The sequence below is a fragment of the Balaenoptera physalus genome, assembly GCF_965194825.1.
Source record: "Balaenoptera physalus genome assembly, chromosome: 3".
NCBI lineage: Eukaryota > Metazoa > Chordata > Mammalia > Artiodactyla > Balaenopteridae > Balaenoptera > Balaenoptera physalus.
The window spans coordinates 49,599,716-49,623,045 of NC_138890.1; the positions used below are offsets into that span (position 1 = coordinate 49,599,716).

Sequence of the window (23,330 nt, forward strand, 5' to 3'; positions counted from 1 at the left end):
TTCTATCTTAGCTAATGGCTTCCATTCTTAAGGTCATTTTGTGGTCCAATATAGCTGCTGGCGCTCCAGCCGTTATGTCTGCATTCCAGGCAGCAGGAAGAAGGGAGGAAAGAAAGGCCAAAGGGATAGATTTCCAACTGCTAGATCAAAGTATTGCTGGAAATAACAACTCTGTCCTTTGGAGTCCTTTTTCATCCCACCAGAAATGAGTGTCTACCACATGATAGAACTTCACCACCTTGGGAAGGAGAAGGGATGAAGAGGACCAGCTCAGTCTGCTCTGCCTGCCAAGAGTGAGCATTTGAAGGATCTGAGGGGAATTCCCTGGAGGTCCAGTGGTTAGGACTCTACACTTTCACTGCCGAGGGCCCGGGTTCAATCCCTGATCAGGGAACTGAGATCCCGCAAGCCGTGCAGCATGGCCAAATTAAAAAATATATATATTACAATATCACTGAAGGACCTGAGGAGGAGAGTCCATGTCAAGAGTCTATTGAGGACATGATACATAAGACATTTGGGTTTAGCCACAAGCAGAGCTGCCTCTAGGGTGTACATGGCCTTGGCCAAATTTTGGGGGGTGGGTTACAGCCCCTATCTATATAAATAATTTGATTTTTTTTAAAAAGAAAGAGATGGACTTCCCAGCTGAGTCAAATTCCTGAAAGGATCCTTCTCAGAAACTCCATACATCTCATTGGCTAGAAAATGAATACTGCGGGAGAGAATTCTGCAACGGTTTCAAGCAAGGCAGAGACATGAAGTGATGTGCATTTTAAAGGAGTCATTCTAGTTGCTGGGTGGAAGGGGCAAGAGTGGAAAGAATATCAAAGAGGGAGTTGCAGACTCAGTTCCTCGCCCTGATGATATTCAAATTAACCATGTGACCTTGAACAAGTCTCTCCTCCCACCTGGGCCTGAGTTACCTCGTTTCTTAAATTGGTTTGGATGTGACAAGCACTCAGTCCCCTTCCCCTTAGGAGGCTGACGTACCAGAGGTGGTTGCCTGTGGGCCTGGCAGTTCTCAGGGCAGATTCCATGCCCTGGAGAAGCATCTCTGGGAGGCTCTCCTGTCCTCTATCTCCTTAACCCCACAGCTCTGAAAGGCACCTGCCTTCAGGCCTTGGCGCCCAGGTTCTGGAAGGAGGGAGGAGGCCCGGCCCTGGCTCCTGGGTGCCCCTCCACCTGCCCCGGATCTGCCTGTTCCTGCTCCATCTGTCTCCTCCACGTCTGCCTCTTCTCTGCTTTCTCCGGCTCCCTCCCAGCCTCCCAGCCAGACTTCCAACAGCACCACGCCCAGCCTGTGCCAGCCTCCGGGCTCAGTGAGGACAAGGAACAGGCGTGCTCCACTCTCGGTCCTGCCTCAAGGGCCTTCCTTCAAACGTCGCTTTCCCTACTTGTGCCGCTCCTGATGCCGTCTGTCTCTCTTTGGTGGTTTCTTCCTCTCACAGTCTCTCTTTGCCTTTCCCTCTATGTCTGATTCCCTCTTTTAAAAGCATAAAATAACAGGCGATTACATGTCCATAAAAAATGCAATACAGAAGTATTAAGAAGCAAGCATAAAGTCCCTTTCACCTCCATTTTCCACTCCAATCCATCCCCTCTCCAGAAGCCACCACTATTTACGGTTTCGTGTGATGCATGGCCAACACTGCATTCTGCTTTTAGCCCTTATGTCTCTCTCTCTTTCTCTCTCTCTCTGACTTTGTGTATGGGTTTGACTGGGTCTCAGTCCCTCTGCCTTTATCTCTGTCTGTGTCTCTCTGTGTTTCTGTCTCTTTTGTTTTTTTCCTCTCTCTCTGACTCTCTGTATGGGTTTGGCTGGGTCTCAGTCTCTCTGGCTTTATCTCTCTCTTTTTTTTTTTCTTTTGGCTGCACCATGATTTGAGGGATCTTAATTCCCCGACCAGGGATTGAACCCAGGCTCCGGCACTGAAAGCGCCGAGTCCTAACCACTGGATCGCCAGGGAATTCCCATCTCTGCCTTTGTCTCTTTCTGTTTCTCTGTGTTGCTTTCTCCTGCCAGTCTGCCTATGTCTCTCTCTCTTTCCCTTTCTCTCTCTGTCTCTGCGTCTCACTCTCACTCTTCCTTTATCTGCCTCATTCTATTTTTGCTTCTCTTGTTAAAAATATAGTTTTTTTAAAGTTAAAAACACAACTTGCATAAAAATAAAAAATGGGCACATGTCAGTGATTTATTTAACCTGTTAATGAGGGAATAAGCAGGGTGGTAAAGCTGATTCAAGGAGAGTTCAAAGAGAGATCATGTCTACACAGGCACTGAAGGAAGGCTGGAAAAAGTCTGCTAGGTCATATACAAAACTGGTTAATGTCCTACAAGGCATTAAAACTGTAACCTCTGGGCTTCTTTCTTTAACTGGACAGAAATCTATGAGTTAATATGTAACTTCAGAGCCAGACCCCTAATCAATAGTAAACAGCAAGTCAAACAACAATATATCCCCTAGAGAAGCAGATCTTTGGACAGGCGTGTTAACCCAAGCTTCAGTCTAACGTCAAGAGGATACGCAGGGACTTCCCTGGTGGTCCAGTAGTTAACACTCTGTGTTTCCACTGCAGGGGGTGCGGGTTCAATCCCTGGTTGGGGAACAAGCCACGCAGCACAGCCAAAAAAAATTTTTTTTAAATAAAAAAGATAAAAGACCTCTTAGCTTAGTACATTCATTTATTAAAAAAAAAAAAAGAGGATATGCAGTCACCCTTTTGTCTTATTGCTAAGTTTTGAGTCGTTTTCTCCACATTTGTTTCTCTGTGTCTGCCTCTTCCCCTCTCTCCTCACCTCTGTCTCTCTCTTGATCATGACAGACTCTGCCGGTGTCTCTCTCTTCCTCTGTCCGAGCCTGTCTCCCTTTCTCGCTTTGACTGTGTTCCTCTGTCTTGATTTCACAAACTCATTTTAGTCACCTTTACCTGGGAGTCAGCCATGTGCCAGGACCCACACAGGAGCTACAGGGAAAGGCCAGAGCTGAACCCCAGAGCTGACATGCCCCTGCCACTCTGTCTGAATTTCTTTTTAGCCTTGGAAGGACATCAAATGGAAATTCTGAGCACTTGGAGGAAAGGAGCTGAGGGTGTGGGACGTGGCAGGAGAAGGGAGGGCCGGAGAGCTGTCGTGGGCTGTAGCAAGCTCCTGGCTTCAGCCGGCTGGGGCAGAGATGATTTCACACCACAAAAATGTCTGAATCAGGAGAATAATCCAACTTGGGATACGGCTGGGAAGCGGGGCCGTTTAGTGGGGGAGGGCAGGGGGTGGAGATCTCAGTGCTGCAACCAGGGGCCAAGATGGGTGGCTGGCTACAATTCCTCACGGCCCTGGGATTTCAGGAAAGAAACCATTTCTCCTCCCACATTGCAAGTGAGGGCGCACAGCTGGGTCTCTCGAGAGACAGCGGGACAGACTTAGGGCTGCCACCCTGGAGGATCGTAAGTCTCCACTAGCAAACCTGAGGACCTGAAGGAGGGAGAGAAGCAGGAGCCAGAATAGAAAAAGAAGAGGAAACACTGAACTGAAAGGCTGGAAGGCCTTGAGTTAAATGACTTGTGATTTTCAAGAGTTATTTAGCTGCAGAACCTGATTAAAATAGCCAAACAGCTGCCTCTGGGGGGTCTAAGGAGGGAACCTGAGTGCCCTCATCTTGGTCCTCAGCCCCTGCTGTTTGGAAATTACGATCTAACCCGACAGCCTCATTTTACAAGTGAGCTAACTGCCCAGAGAGGGGAGATGACTTGCCCAAGTCATTTACAGAGTGAGGAACTCAGGCCCCTTGATTCTTGGTCCACTGCTTTTTTCAAAAAGATGGGAAAGGGGCTTCCCTGGTGGCGCAGTGGTTAAGAATCCGCCTGCCAATGCAGGGGACACGGGTTCGTGCCCCGGTCCGGGAAGATCCCACATGCCGCGGAGCGGCTAGGCCCGTGAGCCACAACTACTGAGCCTGCGCGTCTGGAGCCTGTGCTCCGCAACGGGAGAGGCCGCGACAGTGAGAGGCCCGCGCACCGCGATGAGGAGTGGCCCCCACTTGCCGCAATCGGGGAAAGCCCTCGCACAGAAACAGACCAAACACAGCCAAAAATAAATAAATTAATTAATTTAAAAAAAAAAACTTAAAAAAAAAAAAGATGGGAAGGACAGAAAGAGGAGGGGCCCAGGCGAAAAGGAAGAAGAAAAATGAGAAAATGGAGGAGAAGAGGAACAGATTAGCGGAGAGAAGGAAGCAAGAGGCTATGTCTCTTGAAAGTTTTCAAAACCAGAAAGTAAGACGTTGGCCCTTCTCCCAGAAGAATACAGAAGAGGGATGGTCCATTCCCCTAAAGAAAGGTGAACCAGCAGCCCCTATCAGTAAAGGTGCCAAACTGGTGGCCAATGGAGAGATTCCTCCTGAAGTTGAGTTTTGTTTGGAGGGCAAAACATTTTTAAAAAGGGCAGAAGGGGAACTTCCCTGGTGGTCCAGTGGTGAAGACTTCACCTTCCAATGCAGGGGGTGCAAGTCCGATCCCTGGTCGGGGAGCTAAGATCCCCCATGCCTCGCAGCCAAAAATCCAAAACATAAAATAGAACCAATATTGTAACAAATTCAATAAAGACTTTAAATAATTAATTAATTAATTAATTAAAAGGGCGGAAGGGATCTGAGAGCCTCTGGGCAGGGCATGTTCTCTCCAGGTTGCTCAAGGTCCAGCCAATCCTTAGAGGGGCTGCTCACATCCATCACCTGCCTGCCCCTGAAGATGATAAATTTACCTCCCTGGTAACCCTTGTTTCTCCTCCAGGGATGTACCGGGCTGGTGGATGGAGCCCCTTCCTCATGGCTGCCTACCTGGGGTGAGCAGACTGCAAGCTTCCGGGGAGTGGGTCTGACATCCTCCAGGGCTCATGCGTGGCTCCTGGAGACCTCCCCTTTCCCACGGGGCCTGGTATAGTTTGTGAGTTTGTGATACTCCGTGTCTGGGACAGATTACCCTCTTTCTCTTCATTTTTTCTTCACCCGTAAAGCCAGTGGGCTAAAAATAAATTTGTACATTTCAATTTTTTTTTTTTTTAAGCAGTGAACCCATTCTAGGAAATGAAATCTTAGGCAAAAGTCTGATGTGTCAGACAGATAAAAGTAGTTCTGTTCTAGATAACTAATAAGAACCTGCTGTATAGCACTGGGAACTCTACTCAATATTCTGTAATGGCCTATATGGGAAAAGAATCTACAAAAAAAAAAAAAAGAGTGGATGTATGTATATGTATAACTGATTCACTTTGCTGTGCACCTGACACTAACACAACATTGTAAATCAACTCTACTCCAAAAAAAAAAGTAGTTCTGCTCTGGTTGAAGGCAGGGATGCACTGGGACCTAGAGACCTGCCCCTTTGGCCTTCTTTCCGTCCTCTTAAGACTCTTGCATGAAACTCTTATAGAAGGCAGTTTGAACACCACTGGCTTGGAAAGTCTCGAAGATTCATTACAAGAAGTTGCTGTCTGAGAACAGAAGCCAGAAGTGGGGAGAGGTGACATATTGGGGCGGTGTTAGATCAGTCTCAGAAGAGAGTGATGCGACCTGCCTTATCCAGGCAATGGTGGGGAAAAAAGAGACTTGTGTTGGAGATGGGGGTAGAGGTTCTACCGGTTCATCCACATCTCCCTTCCATGTCCCCTATCTGCCCAGCCCTGGGACCCGGAAAAGACCAATGGAGGCTCCAGGCTGCCCCCCAGGTCGGCTGAGTCACAGCACCGGCTGCCACGTTGCTGGGCTGGCGGGGCTGTCATTACTCCTGGGTCTACAGCTGCTAAAACTGAAGAGAGGCTTGGTTTGCGGGCCACGTCAGGGAACATGTAAGAGCTGCCACGTTGTTGGGTTGGGTTATTGGGCTTTCCACCTCCTTCAGAAAAGATTTCCAGGCGTGTGGGGTTTCTGAAGAAAATTGGTGCCTGCGTGGGAGTGTTCCCTGGACCTGGACCAGCAGCTGCAATGTTACAGAGCCAGGGGTGGGAGGAGGCAGAACTAATCCATCGTCGAGCTCCTCCAACCCCACCCAGGGCTGCAGGGAGACAGCTCAGGCCAGAGGGAGCCTGGCATCCTCAGTCATGGATACAGAACCTTAGAGAAAGAATAAAAGGCTATGAAACCGGTATACAAATCATTGACATTTGGAGAGCGCTTGTCCACACCAACAACAGAAGGTGTTTTCTCAGCGTGCTTTAACAGAGCAATAGCCCAAAGAATTCGTTAGCTTGGGTCAAGTCCCAGCTCTGCCATTTACTGGCCACGTGACCCAGGACAAGTCACTTCACCTTCCTGGACTTTAGTTTCTTCTTTGGACAGGGGCATTGGATCAAATAGGCATTCCCCCAAAGGTATTTTCATGGAACACGAGTTCTGTGGGACGCATTCAGAAGTTCATGGAAAAGAGAGATGTGTAAATGTTAGACAGAGTTAAACAGGTTTCTTTTCTGCAGAACTTTTCAGAGGCTTTAATGCTCTCATGTGCCTGAGGAATAGCTATGAGGAAGGTGGCAGATGCCACATTTCCCAAACTCACTTGAACCCAGGGTCCCCCTTTTTATCTGAGGACTAATAGTTTGTGGACATGCTTTGGGAAATGTTTAATGATCTAATGGTAAGATAGCTCACATTTATTGATAGTGTAGGATATGAACAGTGAGCCAAACACGTTACTTATATGATCTCATTTAATCCTCACAAGGTAAAGGGGAGAGTTACACATTACACTTGAGAAAACTGAACGTGGAGGTGAAATAACATGCCCCCAGTTTTAGAGTTAAGTCACTTGCTACAGGATCCAGGCCCAGAGATCTGACTCCAAGGCTGGGACTTTTGACTTTGCTCTTGCTAACTGACTCTCTGAAACCCATGCTCACTTGAATCTTATACTGACTTTGCACCCAGGAGGGTCAGATAATTATGCTCATTTAACAGACAAGAAAACTGAGGTGGAGGCTTCCCTGGTGGCGCAGTGGTTAAGAATCTGCCTGCCAATGCAGGGGGCACAGGTTCGAGCCCTGGTCCGGGAAGAGTCCTCATGTCGCAGGGCAACTAAGCCCGTGGGCCACTACTGAGCCTGTGCTCTAGAGCCCATGAGCCACAGCTACTGAGCCCACGTGCCACAACTACTGAAGCCCGGGCGCCTAGAGCCCGTGCTCCGCAACAAGAGAAGCCACCGCACTGAGAAGCCTGCACACCGCAACGAAGAGTAGCCCCTGCTCGCTGCAACTAGAGAAAGCCCACGTGCAGCAACAAAGACCCAGTGCAGCCAAAAATAAAATAAATAAAATAAATAAATTTTAAAAAAAGAAAAAGAAAACCGAGGTGGAGAGGACAGATGGGCCACTCAAGGACAGACTACAGGCAGGGCCACAGGGCACAGGTCCTACTAAGGGCAGAACCTAACTGGAACTCAATCACTTCTCCTTGGGTGGGTTTGTGTCAACGCGAGGAAGTGCAGCCAACACATTGTGAACCGTTTGTCACCTCAACGAAGAAGGAGTTGGCTCGGTAAGCTCTCCCTGGACCCCGGGTGGAGGCAGCTGGTTAGTGGAAAGAGCCTCGGACCAAGGATTAAGTTTGGAACTGTCATTACAGCGCCACATGGGCCACCAGGGTGACCATGAGCAGGACATCCTGTCTGCTCAAGCCCCGAATGTGCATAGTAAATTCTGACTTTTCTACCTGAGAGACTGACTGTGCCGCTCCATAAGACAATGGGAATAAGAGTCCTTTGTGAATAGCAAAAAGCTGAGGGAAAATCTGAATTTGCCCAGTGGGAGTGTGCAAGTGGGGAGGGGTGCTGACATGAAACTTCACCCTCCTCTCCCTTTGGCCTTGCCCTGGTCAGTGGCCACTTTACCCAGGGGACCAAGGGCCAGATGGCAATGGGGTCTTTGTGCCCTTCAGCCAATAGGAGGGCTGGCCCAGGAAAAGATACAGTAACAGGACAACAGGCTGAGTCAGTCTCCATGTGCCCAGGCCCTCTTAGCTTGGCAGCCTTGACCTTCAGCCAGATGCACAAAGGGTGCGTTTCAGAGTTTTGATACATAATCTTCAGCCCAAAGGATCAGCTGGTCCAGTCCCTGACTCCAGAGACTTGGAGCAGCCAGAGCTGGCCTCCGCCTGGGCCTGGAGTTGGGAGACCAGGGCTCTAGGCCTAGCTGTCTACACTGTGACCTTGGGCTCTACGATTGTCAATTTCCCCAGCCATACAAGGAGGTGTAGGTTTGGATAGGGCTGAAGGGCCTTATCAGCTCTAAACTTTGAAAGACTAGGAGAGAGTCAGCCTGAGCTCAAAGGATGGGTGGGTTTGGGGCAGATGGGGGAAGGGAGGCAGCCTTACCAAGAGCATGGCATAGGCAGAGTTCTGATTAGGGAAGCTATGGGGAGTTGAGGTCTGGAGTTAAGCTACTTGTGTGGATTCCTGGCTTTACCACTGTGGGACTTTGAGCAAGTTATGTAGTTCCCTGAACCTTGGTTTCCTCATCTTTGGAATGGAAATGGTCATTGTACCTACCTATGGTAGACTAAATCATGCCCCTCCACCGCCCCACCAAAGATGTCCATTTCTTATTCCTGTAACTATAAATATGGCTAAAGGGACCAACTTTGCAGGTGAAGTTAAGGCTTTGGAGATGGGAAAATTATCCTAGATTATCCGGGTGGGCCCAATGTAATCACAAGGGTCTCTATAAGAGGGAGGCAATAGGGTCAAAGCCAGAAAAAGGAGATGCAACAATGGAAGCAGAGGTTGGAATGATGTGCTTGGAGGAATGGAGAATGGGCCACAAGCCAAGGAATGTGGGTGGCCTCTAGAAGCTGAAAAAGACAAGGAAGCAGATTCTCCCCTCAAGCCTCTGGAAGGAACCCAGCCCTGCTGACACCTTGATTTTAGGACTTCTGACCTCCAGAAATGTAAAGTAATAAATGTGTGTTTTAAGTCACCAAGTTTGTGGTAATTTCTTACAGCAATAATGGAAAACTAACATCCTACCTAAATGTGTATATTAAGTGAAGATTAAATGAGAGGATGGACATAAGTGTCTTCCCCAGTGTCTGCTGAGAAATATTGGATATTATTCTCTCTCTTCCCAGTTTACTCATAATTGTTCCAACGGGACATGGTCCCCCCATAGGCCCTCAAGTTCCCACATGCAAAACTCAATAAGTTTTTTACCTGCAAGCCCCTTTAGGATTTACAGCCTGGAGATCTGAACCACTGAGATCCTGACACTGTTTCCGCTGTGAGGCGTTAGGGGATGTTTCCTGGCACTGCTTTTATTTATTTAACTTTCTGCTTGGTGGCCTTCCTTCCTGAGAGAAGTTAAATCCACAAGAGCCTCCCTGATCTATTCCAGAGATCAGACCTCTCTCTCCCTGTCCTGGTATTTCTGCCTGTACATGGGAACACTGGTTGCCCACCTGGCCCCAGTCCAGCTCCCAGAGATGGTCCATCAGGTGGTGCAGGTGACACAGACTCTGGAGTTACGAGCAGAAAGACAAGCAGGTTCTCAGTGGGGTTGAGACTCTGCCTCTGAGCCAGGGCGCAGGAGACCTGGTTTTGAGCCCCAGCTCCACTGGGTGATTCGGGCCTCAGTTTCCCCGTATCTACAACATAGGTTCTAAGCCCTAGCCTGACTCCCTCACAGGACGGCTCTGTCATTCACTGAGAAAGTAGACAAAGAAGTACTTTGGAATGGCCGAAAGGGTGTAAAAATAATAGGCATGAAGCAGAGGAAGAGGATGGAGAGAAGGAAGAGGAAGGCCAGGAGGAGAAGGGAAATCTCTGATCGGTAATTCTAGCTACACTTTCAGTCACTTGAAGAAGCCAAGCTCTCCCCGCCGAGAGTCTTGGCGCTTATTCACCCCTTGCCTGGAATACTCCTCCCCTAGCCCTTTTCACTGACTCATGATTCAACATTTTTTTTCTCAGAATTGGCCTCCTCCAAAGGCTTACCCCAACTACCCTATCTAAATAGTCCCCCCACTACTTTCTCAAGTCATCTTGTTTAGTTCATTATAGAATTGATGACAACCTGAAACTCGTTTATCACCTGCCTCCGGCTGTGAGAATGTAAAAGGCACGAGGACAGCCTTTGTCCTACTTATTGCTACGGCCTCGTGCAGTGGAGTCCACGAATGAGTGATGGAGGCCAGCTGATGTCCTGGGAGGTGTGGGGAGCCTGGACGCCATGCACCTGTGGGTATTGCCCTGGAGTTCTAAAGCTGTGCTGGGTGCTAAGTCAGGAAGGGCGGGATCAAGGTAGCGGGGGTGGTACCTAAAGGAACACTGCTGGTGAGAGGGTGGAAGGGGTGGTGGGCAGCTGGCAGGGACCCCAAGGCGCTGACTTCTCGTTCTGCAAGCTGAAAAGCTGATCCAATCTGATTCTGGGTCAGCAACACACTCAGCTAGGCAGATGGGCACCAAGTGGCTGTGTAGTCCAGAGTCCACAGATAGCAGAGCTGGAGGAGAACTTAGGAGAGGGTACAGTGTGGCGGTTAAGGATTTGGGCTCTGGTATCCCTTAAACCTGGATTTGAATCTCTGATTTGACCATGTATTCGGTGCATGAGCTTGGGCAAATTATTGATCTGAAATTCACTTTCCACATCTCTAAAATGGGGATAGTAATAGTTCCTATTTTATAAAGGGTAGGTCAGAAAATACGTGCCAATCACCTAGCTCAGTGCTCGGCACATAGTAGGTGTTTAATAAATGCTGGCTCTCATTACTACTGTTATGCTGTCCAATCTACTTACCGATGGAAAAAGTGTAGCCCAGACGGGAATGGGGATGAGCCCTGTGTCACTTGGTGACTCAGTGGCAGAGCGGGGACTGGCACCCAGATCTAGCACATCTGGCCCAGCTGCACGTCTCTCCCTTCTCTTGGTGGTGCCCTTGCTGGTGGCAGGAGGACCAGCCTTAGTCCTAATGGTCTCCCTCCCTAGGTCAAAGTCATCTTGCTTCGGAGGCTCCTGTCCTCCCAGCGTGCTCTCACCCCTGGATAGAAAGCCTACCAAGTTTTCCTCTGAGGGATCTGGGCTCAGGGTTCCCCCACAGGGGCTTGGGAGTGGCCCCCAGACAGGATATCTGTCCCAGAGCTTTAGCCTGGCCCCAACCGGCTTTCCAGTTCCTGAACCGAAGGCCATATGGGAGCTCCAGCCAAACACTGGGAATGGTTCCATCAGCTCATTCTCATCAGCATCATTATCTTAGTTCATGAAGGAAAACACGAAGTTTAAGTTAATTTTAGCCCCCGCAATCCCTGGGAGCTATAGCAACCGATCCTATAAAAACATACATCTGGGGGCTTCCCTGGTGGCGCAGTGGTTGAGAATCTGCCTGCCAATACAGGGGACACGGGTTCGAGCCCTGGTCTGGGAAGATCCCACATGCTCGCAGAGCAACTAAGCCCATGAGCCACAACTACTGAGCCTGCGCGTCTGAAGCCTGTGCTCCGCAACAAGAGAGGCTGCGACAGTGAGAGGCCCGCGCACCGCGATGAAGAGTGGCCCCCACTTGCTGCAAATAGAGAAAGCCCTCGCACAGAGACGAAGACCCAACACAGCCAAAAAAATAAATAAATATAAAAATAAATACATAAATTTTTTAAAAACCCAAAAAACATACATCTGTCCAGACTGCAAACAGGTACCCGAGGAGTCTGCCAGCACCCTGTACTGAAAAGCCGAGGCAGAGAACGCACTTTTGGCCTCTGGACCAGGGAGGGGTCTTGGGGCTCAGTTGGAACAGAGGAACTTTCATGGATTCCTGACCAGTCCCTTTGGAAACCTGAGGGAAGCCATGGACCTTCTCTGAAGAAAAATGCACGGACGCCCAGACTTTTGCAGGTTTGAGGATCTCTCTCTCTTTTTTTTTTTAACTTTTTATTTTATAGTGGAGTATAGTTGATTAACAATGTTGTGTTAGTTTCAGGTGTACAGCAAAGTGATTCAGTTATACATATACACGTATCTATTCTTTTCAAATTCTTTTCCCATTTAGGTTGTTACAGAATATTGAGCAGTGTTCCCTGTGCTATACAGTAGGTCCTTGTTGGTTATCTATTCTATATTTAGTAGTGTGTATATGTCAATCCCAAATTCCAAATTTATCCCTCCCCCCAACCCTTCCCCCCTGGAAACCATAAATTCCTTCTCTAAGTCTGTGAGTCTGTTTCTGCTTTGTAGGTAAGTTCATTTGTATCTTTTTTTTTTTAGACTCCACATATAAGTGATATCATATGATATTTGTCCTTCTCTGACTTACTTCACTTGAAGACCAGTGAAGACCAGTGTTGGGCACTATTGCAGGGTGGAACCCTAGGTAAAAGACAGCTCCCACACTGATTGACAGCCAGGTTCGTGTTGGTCACTGCTCTAGACACTTGGAGCACTGCAGCAACTAAGACACGAGAAGCCCCTGTCCTCATGGAGTGTCTGTCTAGTACGGTTGACAAATAGCTCCTGATTGTGACATGTGCCAGGAAGGAAACAAAACAGTGTAAGGTGTTGAACTATGCCTGTGAGAGAGGGGGTCAGGAAGGGCCTCTCTTAGGAGATGACATTAGAACAGAGACCTGAAGGGTGAAAAAACTCCAGGTACACAAAATCAGATGGAGGAAAGTTCCCGGCGGAGGTAAGAGCAAGTGCAAAGATCCTGGGGTGGGAATAACGTTGTGGTTGTTGAGGAAATGAAAGGAAGCCAGTGTGGCTGGAGTAGAGTAAAAAAGGAAGAGAGTGGCAGCAGGAGAGGATGGCCAAGGAGGTGGAGGCCATACTGTATAGAAGTTTATGAGAATGTTCTCTGCCTTCTCCCTTTCCATGTTATTCAAACCCAGTTCATGCTTTGAGAGCCACCTATTCCAGGAAGCCTTCTCCGCCTGCTCCAACTCAGAGATCCTGCCACTCTGAACCCCTGGGGATAAACCTCAGAGTCTGTACCACTCATGTGAGTGGGTGGATGCCTAAGGCATGCCCTCTCAGCAAGATTCAAAGCTCCTTGAGGACAAGGACCAGATATTAATTCTTATACTTCTCAAAGTACTAGGCCTGCACTCATAAATATTCATACACTCATCAATATTCTCATAAATATTCAACTGAGACCTGTTGCACCGAGAGGCTCCTACAGCCTAAGAGTGAACCAGGCTGAATGTAGAATCAGCCTGCCTACCCCACTTCTAGCCACATGATCTTGAGCAAGTAACTCAGTCTCTTTGCACCTCTGTTTCCTGATTAGTAAAATAGGCATAATAACAATATCTATGAAAATTCTAAGTCCTCAGTAAACCTTGGCCATTGTTACCTCTGTGATTGTAATCAATATCATCAATTACCTTATCGGTTCTATACTGATGACATAGATCCCCCAGCTAGAAAGCTAACCCCTTCTGTGTCCATTAGCTGGTGCAGCTAGAGTTTGAGTGGCTATTTTTAGACCATATCCCGAATCATCAGTGATGACGCATCAATGGCAGCTTCTCTAGTCTGTATAGAGGCTAGTCCTAGCCTTGCCTTTGTCACAGATACAACCCCCTCCAATTGCTCTGCCCTCCTCAGCACTGACTAATGTTAGGGAGGCTCTTGTAAAGATCACTGGTCATACAATCAAGACCCTTGGGCCTGGCTCTGCCCCTGGGAACCTTGGGTGATCCCTTGCCTCTCCAGGCCTCAGTTCCCCCTCTGAACAAGGAGAAGGCTGTTCTAGGTGATTCCTGCCGCCCCTTCTAGCCCTGGCGCACCGCTCCGTCAGTCTGTTTAGGCAACAGCTCCAGAACCCATGTGGCAGGCGGGGGTAGGGGAGGCGGGTCAGGACAGCCTACCGCAAGGAGAGGAAGAAAGAAATGGAAGACAGAGACAGCTTTGGCTGTGGGGAGAAGGGGAGGGGGAGGGAGGGGAAGGAGGAGACACAGGAGGAGGAGGGACCGCGGGGTGGAGGGGGAGACCCAGCCCAGAGCTCTGAGTGGTTTCCTGTTACCAGGCTCTAAACCCCTCACATTCCTGCAGACCTTCAGACCGCCCGGAGCTCTCGCCTGCTGCCTGCTGTCTGCCTGCCTGCCACTGAGGTATGCATGACCCCTGCCCTGCCTGTCCCTTCTCTAGTCCCATAACCCCTGCACTCTGGTTCACTCCTCAACTTTGTGTACAAGGGAGGGGAAGCTATGCTGGGAGGTCTCTTGGATCAGAGACAGGGATGTGCATGTCCTTTGGGCTCCATCATTGCTCCCCTTAAGGGACCACGGACTTGCTGCCTGTTGCTTTTCAGGATAACTTGGTCTCCCTTTTAGGTTCGCAGAAAATAATCAGACTGTCTGATACTGAGGGAGTATTTTCTCTCTGTCTCTCTCTGTGTCCGTCTCTCTGGTTTCAGAGGCTGCCTTTACAAATGTGGCAGCCTCTTCCCTTCCTGGGAATCTGATCTGGGCACAGCTGCAAGAGGGACCGGCCGGCAGCCAGAGTCTGCCCTGCTTCCCATTCCAGAAGAAGAAACTTCCTATACTTGGTTCTTGGTCAGGGGCTCTGTTTTCCAAAAGAGACTTTGCCTGAATGATACATTGATCTCTGGAAGGCAAAGGGGGAGTCTTCATCTTTAATCAGCACCTCTGGGAAGGCTCCTGTTTCCCTGGAATTTCTCCCCTCTCAAACCCCGTCCTCCGACACACACACACACACACACACACACACACACACACACACACACACACACACACACACACTGATTCCAGTGCCATTCACCCTCAAATAGCACTATCACACACACACACACACACACACACACACACTGATTCCGGTGCCATTCACCCTGAAATAGCACTATCAGACAGTCAGTCTTGGGTTAGGCATTGTTCCTATCCTGGGTTCCCTGGGGTGTAAGCACAGGAAATGGCCAGCAGTAGCCCTCTGTGTATCTAGATCTGAAGACGCCAGACATCTGATATGGTCCAGCTGAGGCACTGGGTCTGATGGGAGGCTGGGTGGGGGGATGTGCTGTAAAGAGTGGAAGGGAGGAGGAAAGATGGAGAGGGTTCCAGGGCAACCTTCTCACACCTTGCTATGAGAAGCTCAAACTCTACACAGGCTGGTGTTAGGTCTTCTTCAGTCTATGGCTCCACTGGCTGGTTGAGAAGTGGACTTCCTTGAGTCCCTGAGGACACCAAGAGAAAAGGGGGCATTGGGGGAGGCATATCTTCTAGGAAGCCCAGTCTGCCCCAAAAGGAACAGAGAGGCACACATTTTCCTCCAGAAAATTCTATTCTATGCAGAACACATAGAGAGACTGTTTTCTGTGGGGTTAAATTTCTATACACCCCAAGTGCTGACAGTAGGGGGAGAAGCACATCAGAAGCAAGGTGGCAGACCGAAGGCACACATTTTATGTGTAATCTTAGGTAAGTGTCTCCTCTGGACTTAGTCTCCCTGTCTGTAAAGTAAGAGGGGTGGACTTGATTGATGGTCTTTGGGGTGCCCGACGTCCTCTGCAACTTTCAAAGGAAGGTCTCTTAAACCAGAATCCACAGACTAGCTTTTGCATAGGCTTAAAGGCACCTGCAAACCCCTTAAATTTGTATATACAGTAATGTGTGTGTGAGAGAGACAGACAGACAGAGACAGAGACGGAAAGAGGCAGAGACAGCAGCAGTGTATACAAGAGGGTGTTCACAGCCTTTGGTTTTAACATATTCTCAAATGGTTGCTGACCCTCCAGGTAGCCGGAGGGCATGATGTGGAAGATGGAGTGGGTGGGGACTGGAAACAAAGGTATATTTGCAGGAGGATGAAAAACTTTGAAATGGGAGTGGTTGGGGGAAGAGAGAGTTAACTCAGCCATCAGCTGCCACATCGACAAAGCCTGGAGCGGAGGGAGGGAGGGTGGGGAGGAAGGGGGCGGTGCCTGGGGAAGGAATCAACTTTTGAAACTTTTTCCAAGTCCCACCCACCAAAAGGCTCTTCTTTGCTATGACTCACTCTATGAGGAATGCGAGTTGCCATGGCAACCTTTTTTTCAGGGTCTCTGCCTGCTGGCTGGGGACTCTAGAAACACTTAGAACATCAGGCTCAGTCTGAATGTCCGCCACTCCACTCTGTCCCCAAACACCAGGACAGCAAACTCTAGGTCCTGCCCTTCTGATCTCCCAGCACCCCAGGGCAGCTGTGAGGCTGTGATATGCTTTCCGCTTCCTAGACAGGCAACTTGAAGACCTGAGTTTTAAGTCCACCTCTGCCTCAAAGGTGCCATTTGACCTTGAACTAATGGCTTCTCCTTTCTGAGCCCCAGGTTCCTCTTTGGTTACAAAGCAATAACAGCACCACCTCAAAGGGATACTGTGTGGACAAAACAGGGCGATGCACAGAGAAGCACTTGCTACACTGTGGCCCTCCCACTTAATCAGATGGGCTTTTAGAACTGATGAATTTATGGCATCCAAAGAGTTGGTGAAATCATCCCCAGCTTTTTTGTCTGGCAGCTTCATCATCTTGGGGTTTGGATATAACTTCCCTTTCCTAAAAGTGCTGACAGGCACATTTAAACAAAATAAATATTGTTCAAAGTCTTTTGATTTGGGCATCTTCTTGAGTATTTCCCAAGAGTGTTGTACCCTCCAGTGTGGAAAGAGCATTGGCCAAGGCAATGGCAGAGGTGGATCCTAATTCACAGTGAGTGACATTTGGAAAGACACTTCCCCTCTCTGGACCTCAGTTTCCCAATCTATTAAATGGGGAATGTAACCTAGATGGTCTCCAGGTACACTTCCAGCTCTGAAGTCCTGTGAACCTAAATGCCAGGTGCTGCTTTCATTAGAGGGAATAGTTGGGCTACATTTTTAACACCTCCTGGCCCCCTAGTTGAAAAGGAAACAAGAGAGGAGGGGCTAGGGGGTCTTGGGTTACATAACAGTCCTGCTAAAATCTTTATCCATCCGTAGAGACTTGTCAACCAATAGCATGGCTGGGGTTTGCTATTCACAAGAGCAGTCTTCCTTGCTGAAAATAAGCTATAAATAGAAAAGGATGGTGGAGGAAAGGAAAGAGCTGAGGATGTGAGGTAAACAGGAAAATATGTTATTTTTGAGGTTATTTAGATAGGTAGCTATGTGTGCAGAGATAAAAAACCCACGAGGATGCCAAATATATAAACATTGATTTCACCAGCAGGCACCCACTGGCACAGCTAAAGATAAATGTCTCAATACATGAGCAGACACAGAAGGTCATGCACTCAAAGCTCTCCCTGAACGATACCCTGACTCACAGACAAGTCCCAGGGGTCCATTTTGATGCATACGCAAACTCTGACCCTCACCTACATAGGCTGAAACCGACAGATGCCGAGTCAGGTAGACATGCACAGAGTCGCACACACAGCTTCACACAGAGGTCCTCAGGTCCATAGGTCACTCATACAGATACACAACTGCTGTTCGTAGCCACACACGGATGTGCACAGCCAGATCTAACTATAGGCCATGGCAGGGAGACAGACTCCTGACCACCTGTTACATACTACAGACAGAAATTGAGACTCAGGAAGGGAGAATAACTCAAAGTCACACAGCAAACTGATGCCTGAGCCACACTTTCAGATGTTTGGAAACATCCAGATGTTCAATGTGTTTTTTGTTTGTTTCATCTGAGCAGTTTGGCATCCTCCATACACTCCTCTCTCTAGAGGCAATGAGCCCTGTGAATAATAAATGATGAGCAGGACTTCTTTCTCTCCTTTGCTGGCCTGCCATGGCCTAAACCAGCCCGCATGGCTTTGTCATTAGGGCAGCAGGATGTGGCTAAGAGGCAGCTGCTCATTTGCTTCCTGCTGGCTCCCTCCCGAACCTCCTTTAAAGGAAAAAAGGGAAGGCTGGAGCTGAGTTTTCAGCCAACCCTGGGGATGAAAGAAATTACCTTTTCTCTACAGCACAGAGCCTGGGTCCTGACCCCAACCCTGAACTCAGGGACAGCTGGGCTGTGCAGGCCCAAGGCCAGCAACCAGTGACTTGACAGAATTATTTAGAAAAACAGCCTCCTTCTCACCCAGAAGATGTCTTAGACAGGAAATTAACTCTGCCCTCACTCATCAAGCTATAGAGCTTGATATCTATAGGGAAAATACAAATGGAAATAGCAACTCTCTCCAGAGCTGGGTTCTTTCAGAAACTTGGTATTAACCCATCTCATCTGTGGATCCTTCTGGGCCATCTTGTGTTAGTCATAGCCTTAGGATCCTGACTCGATCAGATAAAAAAATAAAAAACGCAAACATCTGGATGTTTCTGAACATCTGGAAGTTTAGCTTGCCATATGACCTCGAGTGAATTATTTTCCCCTTCTGATCCTCAGTTTCCCTATCTCTAAAATCAGAAGCATGGCAAAGAGATTTCCCATGGCTTGACAACACCAATCCATTGGTAGCAGCTGCCAGAAGAACTGTGTTCAGGATTTGAATGCCACTCTGGACTTTAGAGGAAAAGGTCATATGATTGATTAGTAATGTCTGCCACATGCACAGCAGGGGCAGGTGGAGGCATATATGCCACAGATTTGCTATCTTTAGGATGTGACAGCTTGGACACTTTGTTGTTATTTTTCATCCCCTTCATTGTGGTCACCCAGATGCAGCAGTGGCCCCTAGGGGGAGCCAAGAAGGAGAGCCTGAAGCTCCACCCTGGGGCCTCTCCTAACCACGGTGAAACGTGGCATCTCAGATGTGTTTATAGAACCTCAGTCAGATTGATTCTAGTCTCACCCTCTGGGGCTACGTCTGAGTTGCCTCTGAACCTTTTCAAAGCTAGGCTTGAGCACCCATAATACCATAAAAATTTCCCTTAGCTTCTTCCCTTCCAGCAAGAAATGTTAGAAGTGGAAGCAGGGAGTCAAGGGGCAAGTTGAGAAAGGTGGTATTCTGAAAGATTTCTGCCTCAGTTGACTCAGAATGTCAGGGCTGAAAGGAACCTTAGGGACCCTCTGGCCCCAAGGTCTTCAAACTCTGTTCATGAAAGAATCTAGAGGCATTCCAAGGTGTCTCAGGGGGTGTCCAAGTGTACGGGATTTCCAGCCCCCAACTCAACACCGCTTTCACCTGCTTTTGTTTTTTTTAAATTTCAAGCTAATTCATTGAATAGATAATAGTACATTCACATGTTCAACAAATGCAAGAGGCTCTTAGCTGTTTCAAATTTGGACTTTTGCGGAAGACTTCATTGAGAGAAAGAGCTCCTGGCTTGTATGTTGAACACACTGGTCTAAAAGATCCCCCTCATTGTGCAGATGAGTGGTGCTAAGTGAGGTCCAGGGAGTAAAGGAGGCTACCCTCATCTGCATGGTGAGCTGGGAGCAACATGGACAAAACTCGAACCCAGGACCCGACTTCCACGTCACCTCTGACTGGCTGCGTCTGCTCCCCTGGGGTGTGAGTGCCCATGTGGCCACACTGGCCGTGATGGTGCCTCTCTGGCCTGGCTCAGCCCTCCTTCTGAGTCCCAGCTCCCTGGCGGGCCTGGCTCACTCACGGGTTCTTTTATTAGCCTCTAGACTTGTTTTCCTCTCTTTGGGCTTGTTTACCAGGAACATGTGTTTTTTGGAACCCTTGTTTGCAAGCCAAACAGTGGAAGCAAGACGCCTGGTTTGCGTCAGCAGCTCAACTGAGAGGGCAGCCTGGGGCCGGCTCTGTCACTGTGCCCACTGGGGGCTGGGCTGGTGTGCCTGAGACCAAGAGGAGCAATGTCTCCTTCCTCCACCCCAACACCTTTTCTCCCTGGGCCACAGACAAAGAGCTGGTATTCTTGCCCTGGATTTTCAAGGGGGATGGAGATTCTGGAATCTTTGGATTTTAAGATGCTCTTCCATTGCTAACCTCTTGTATTCTCTCGGGCAAATCACCCATGAGCCTTTCAAGGTAGGTGTGTTATTTGCATTTTACAGATGGCCAGAGAGGGAAAGTCACTTTCTGAAGGTCACACAAATGCTAAGTGGCAGAGCCAGGATTTGATCCTGTATATTCTGTCTCCAGAGCCCCTGGGCTTACCTTTCTGCCATACTGCCTCTATAAAAGTTGATAACCACCCTGTCTAATATGGTAGCCACTAGCCACATATGGCTACACAGATTTAATTTAAATGAAACACAGTGAAAACTTCAGCCCTTCATTTGCACTAGCAACATTTCAAGTGTTCAATAACCACTGGTGGCCAGTAGCTACCATATTGGACAATGCAGATATAGAATATTTTCATCATCTCAGAAAGTTCTATTAGACTGCATTGCTCCATAAACTCTCCTACTCAAATCAGATTTGATGATTGCATCTCAGATGCTGTGTTTCATGTTCTTAGGGGTCTATGATTCCAAGACCCACGATCTAACATTTTATGATTCTGAGATTTCCCCCAGTTCTGATGTTCAGGGACTTTTCAGTGTCCAGCGAGAGCCCAAAGGAGGCCCGTTATATTTTGAGGGAGATGAACTGGGGGCGCTGGCTGTACTTTTCCATCCCCAGAGAAGTGACCTCAGCTTCGGGTCCTGCTGGCAGCCAAGGATGGGTTTTCAGCCATCTCCAGAGCAAATAAAGGCAAAAGGAAGGGACTGGATGTACGGAACAGGAGGCAGGACAGGCGGCGGGGTGGGAGTGAGCGGTGTCTGCATCTGATGACCACTGAGCCAAGGGAAACACACCTCCTGCCCCCCTCATCCCCCCACCTCCCAGGCTCATTTCCTTCCCTGTACCTTGGACCAGTTCGCGGCCCAACTGGGCCCCCTTCAGGTGAGCACCTAGGGAGGGAGCTGCCACAAAGGGAAACAGCTTGTGAGGTGGAGGGCATGCCAGTGGCAGAGGGGGGCAGCCTGGGTCCTCATTCAGCCCTGCCGCTGGCTCCCTGGGGCTCTGGGCAGGTTTTTTCCACGCTCCGAGCCTCAGCCTTCTCTCCTGTACTATAAGGCAGAAAGACATGCCTTCAGCCCCCAGTGGGATGTCGGATTATGAAGATACTTTGAAAAGGATAAACACAGCTATCATTACAAACTAAAGAGATATAAAGAAGGGAGTTTTCATTTAAAATTGCTCATTTATACAGAAGTATTTTTATTTTCCCTGGGCACGCCAGACCTAGGTTTGATTGGCAAAGGATGGGTGCACAGCTGATAATTTCTGGATGCTGGGGTTTGACCCTGTGTTCTGACCTTGCTGGCGTTACTGATGCACCCCCTTAGCTTTGCAGGATGGGTGCCTTGCCTCTGCGGCCAGTGATGGTTTACAGAACCTCCAAGAGGGAGCTCACAGGTATGCAGGGAGTATGGTCGTGCATACAAGAACAGTCCAGCTGCCCCCTTCCCTCCCATCCCATCATCTGGAGGGAGAGGGTTCTGGGACTGGTGAGGTAGCACTGGGCACTGGGCAAAACCTCAAATTTGGAAAATAACTCCTCCTCCAAGATTTTGTGTCCTTAACACTCTCACTTTCCGCTTCTCTCTCCCACCCCACTCCCGTCTCCGAGCATGACCCTTATAAGGCCCAAACCAACGCTATGAGAAGGGACTTTGTCAGCTTGGAAGGGGCCTGAATGTTGCGTGACTTTCTCCCTCTCGACCTCAGACTCCTCATTGTGGCAGCAGGACTCAGAGCCCTCCCATGCCTGCCTGCCAGTGTGTCAGAGGCTCCAAGGGGAAAGAGTACTATATGTGAGGCCTTTAGAAACTATAACGTACTGTAAGATGTAGAATTATTTTTCTCTTCCGGCTGCAGCACCTAGGATGGGGGTGGCAGAAAGGGTCAGTGTGCCACTGGGAAAGAGCGCAGGTGGTAAGGCAGGACAGACAGAAGAGCCGACCCACAAACCCTTCCCTGGTCAAAGAGAAGGGGCAGTTCCTCTGCTCATACAAAGGACACAGGCTCTGGAGACATCAGTCTTCCTGGCTCTCCAACCTGAAGCTTATTGCATTTCCAGTCCTAGTTGGGCTGTTTCTCTAACGATATGTCTTCTCTGCAATTGGAGCCCAGACGAGGTGACTTTTTCTGTTCCTGCTACGAGTCTCACTTTGACCCTTCAACTTCAAACAATCTCAGACAAGCCCTTCATTCATGCTTTCTCTCCTGTTCCCTTCGTCCAAAGCCACATGCGGGAGTTGTTTTGCTTGTATCTTCCAAATGCGGAAGCAAGAAGGGAGATTTGTCCACCTCAAGGCTTGCGGGGAGAGGGGGGAAGGAAAGCATACAGCTGTGTGAGGGGAGGAACATTCCCAAAACTGCCTGGAAAGGGGAGACTGGATTCCTCTGGGAGTTGGGGACATCGTGAGGCAAAGCCAAGCTCCCAGGTTGATTTCTTTAACTTTCTGTTGGTTTTATTTCTTGTATACTCCATGAAATAGTGAGGTTTAGTGTCTATTTCAATCCAATAAAGGATCATTATGAAGTCTGCCCTTCCCCTGTCTGTTTCCCCAAATACCATAATCCAAGTTAAAACGGAGGATATCAGAGGGGAGGATGTATGCCTAGACCAGCATGTGCTGTGACAGTTTAAGGGCATCTTAAGGGCCCAGGCTATCACCTCAATGTTCACCTAGTCTAACCCTCTCAATAGAAGGGGGAACCAAGGTCTAGAGAGGATGAAGGATTGAACCAATACACCAAGTTAGTATTTCGACGGAACCAGAATCCCTGGCACTTAGTTCCAAGCCGAGTGTTTCTTCCACGATGCCAGGGTACCTCCCACCAAGGTGCTTGGTCATTTGAGAAGTCTGGGGAGGAACTAGGGATAATGGGACTGATATGGAAGTTTTGGGGGACAAACGAGGGAAGATATGGTTGTTGCTCACCTTGACTAAAAGCTGCTTGGGGGCAGAGGGAGCATGCTTGCTCTGTGTGGCCACAGAAGGACCATCAGAGTAGACCAGGAGACGCTTGAGGGAGCCAAATTGAACAGTATAAGGAAGAACTTTCTAAAGCCATTTGGAAACGGAAGTCCATTCAGTTAGAACAAGAAACGAAATGTCCCCACCATAGTTCCTCAGTTAGGGATGGCATTTTGGCAGTGAACCATCAGAGGAGATTCTGTTCCAAGATGCCTTCCAGTCATGAGATTGTTAGAGTTGAGAGCTCAGCATCTAGAGGAAGGTCACAGCAGTGACCAGGGCGGGAGAATTTTCTAGATCTCAGCTAACATCCTTTAACTGTGAAGGGGAAAGGGAAGGTAACATGCAACATATGTAAGCATTTGGATAGTTCCCACACAGGATCCAGAGAAGTGCCATCCTCCTGGGTAAATGGAGGAAAGTATGGCCACAAATTTCCACTGGCCACACTCAAAAACTATTCTTTGTTTAGAATGTA

At 48.7% G+C, this 23,330-nt stretch overlaps 2 protein-coding genes across 2 annotated transcripts in view; one reads left to right on the top strand and one right to left on the bottom strand.

The window, feature by feature from the left end:
- Positions 1-23,330, bottom strand: part of SLC36A1 (solute carrier family 36 member 1) — a 286,800-nt gene that overhangs the window by 28,337 nt on the left and 235,133 nt on the right. The gene's annotated exons all lie outside the window — the stretch shown is intronic.
- SPARC (secreted protein acidic and cysteine rich) overlaps positions 13,937-23,330 on the top strand; it is a 22,591-nt gene continuing 13,197 nt past the window's right edge. Inside the window, exon 1 of the mRNA XM_082456757.1 lies at positions 13,937-14,082. The gene's annotated coding sequence lies outside the window, so the exon portion shown is untranslated. The remainder of the gene's footprint in view (positions 14,083-23,330) is intronic.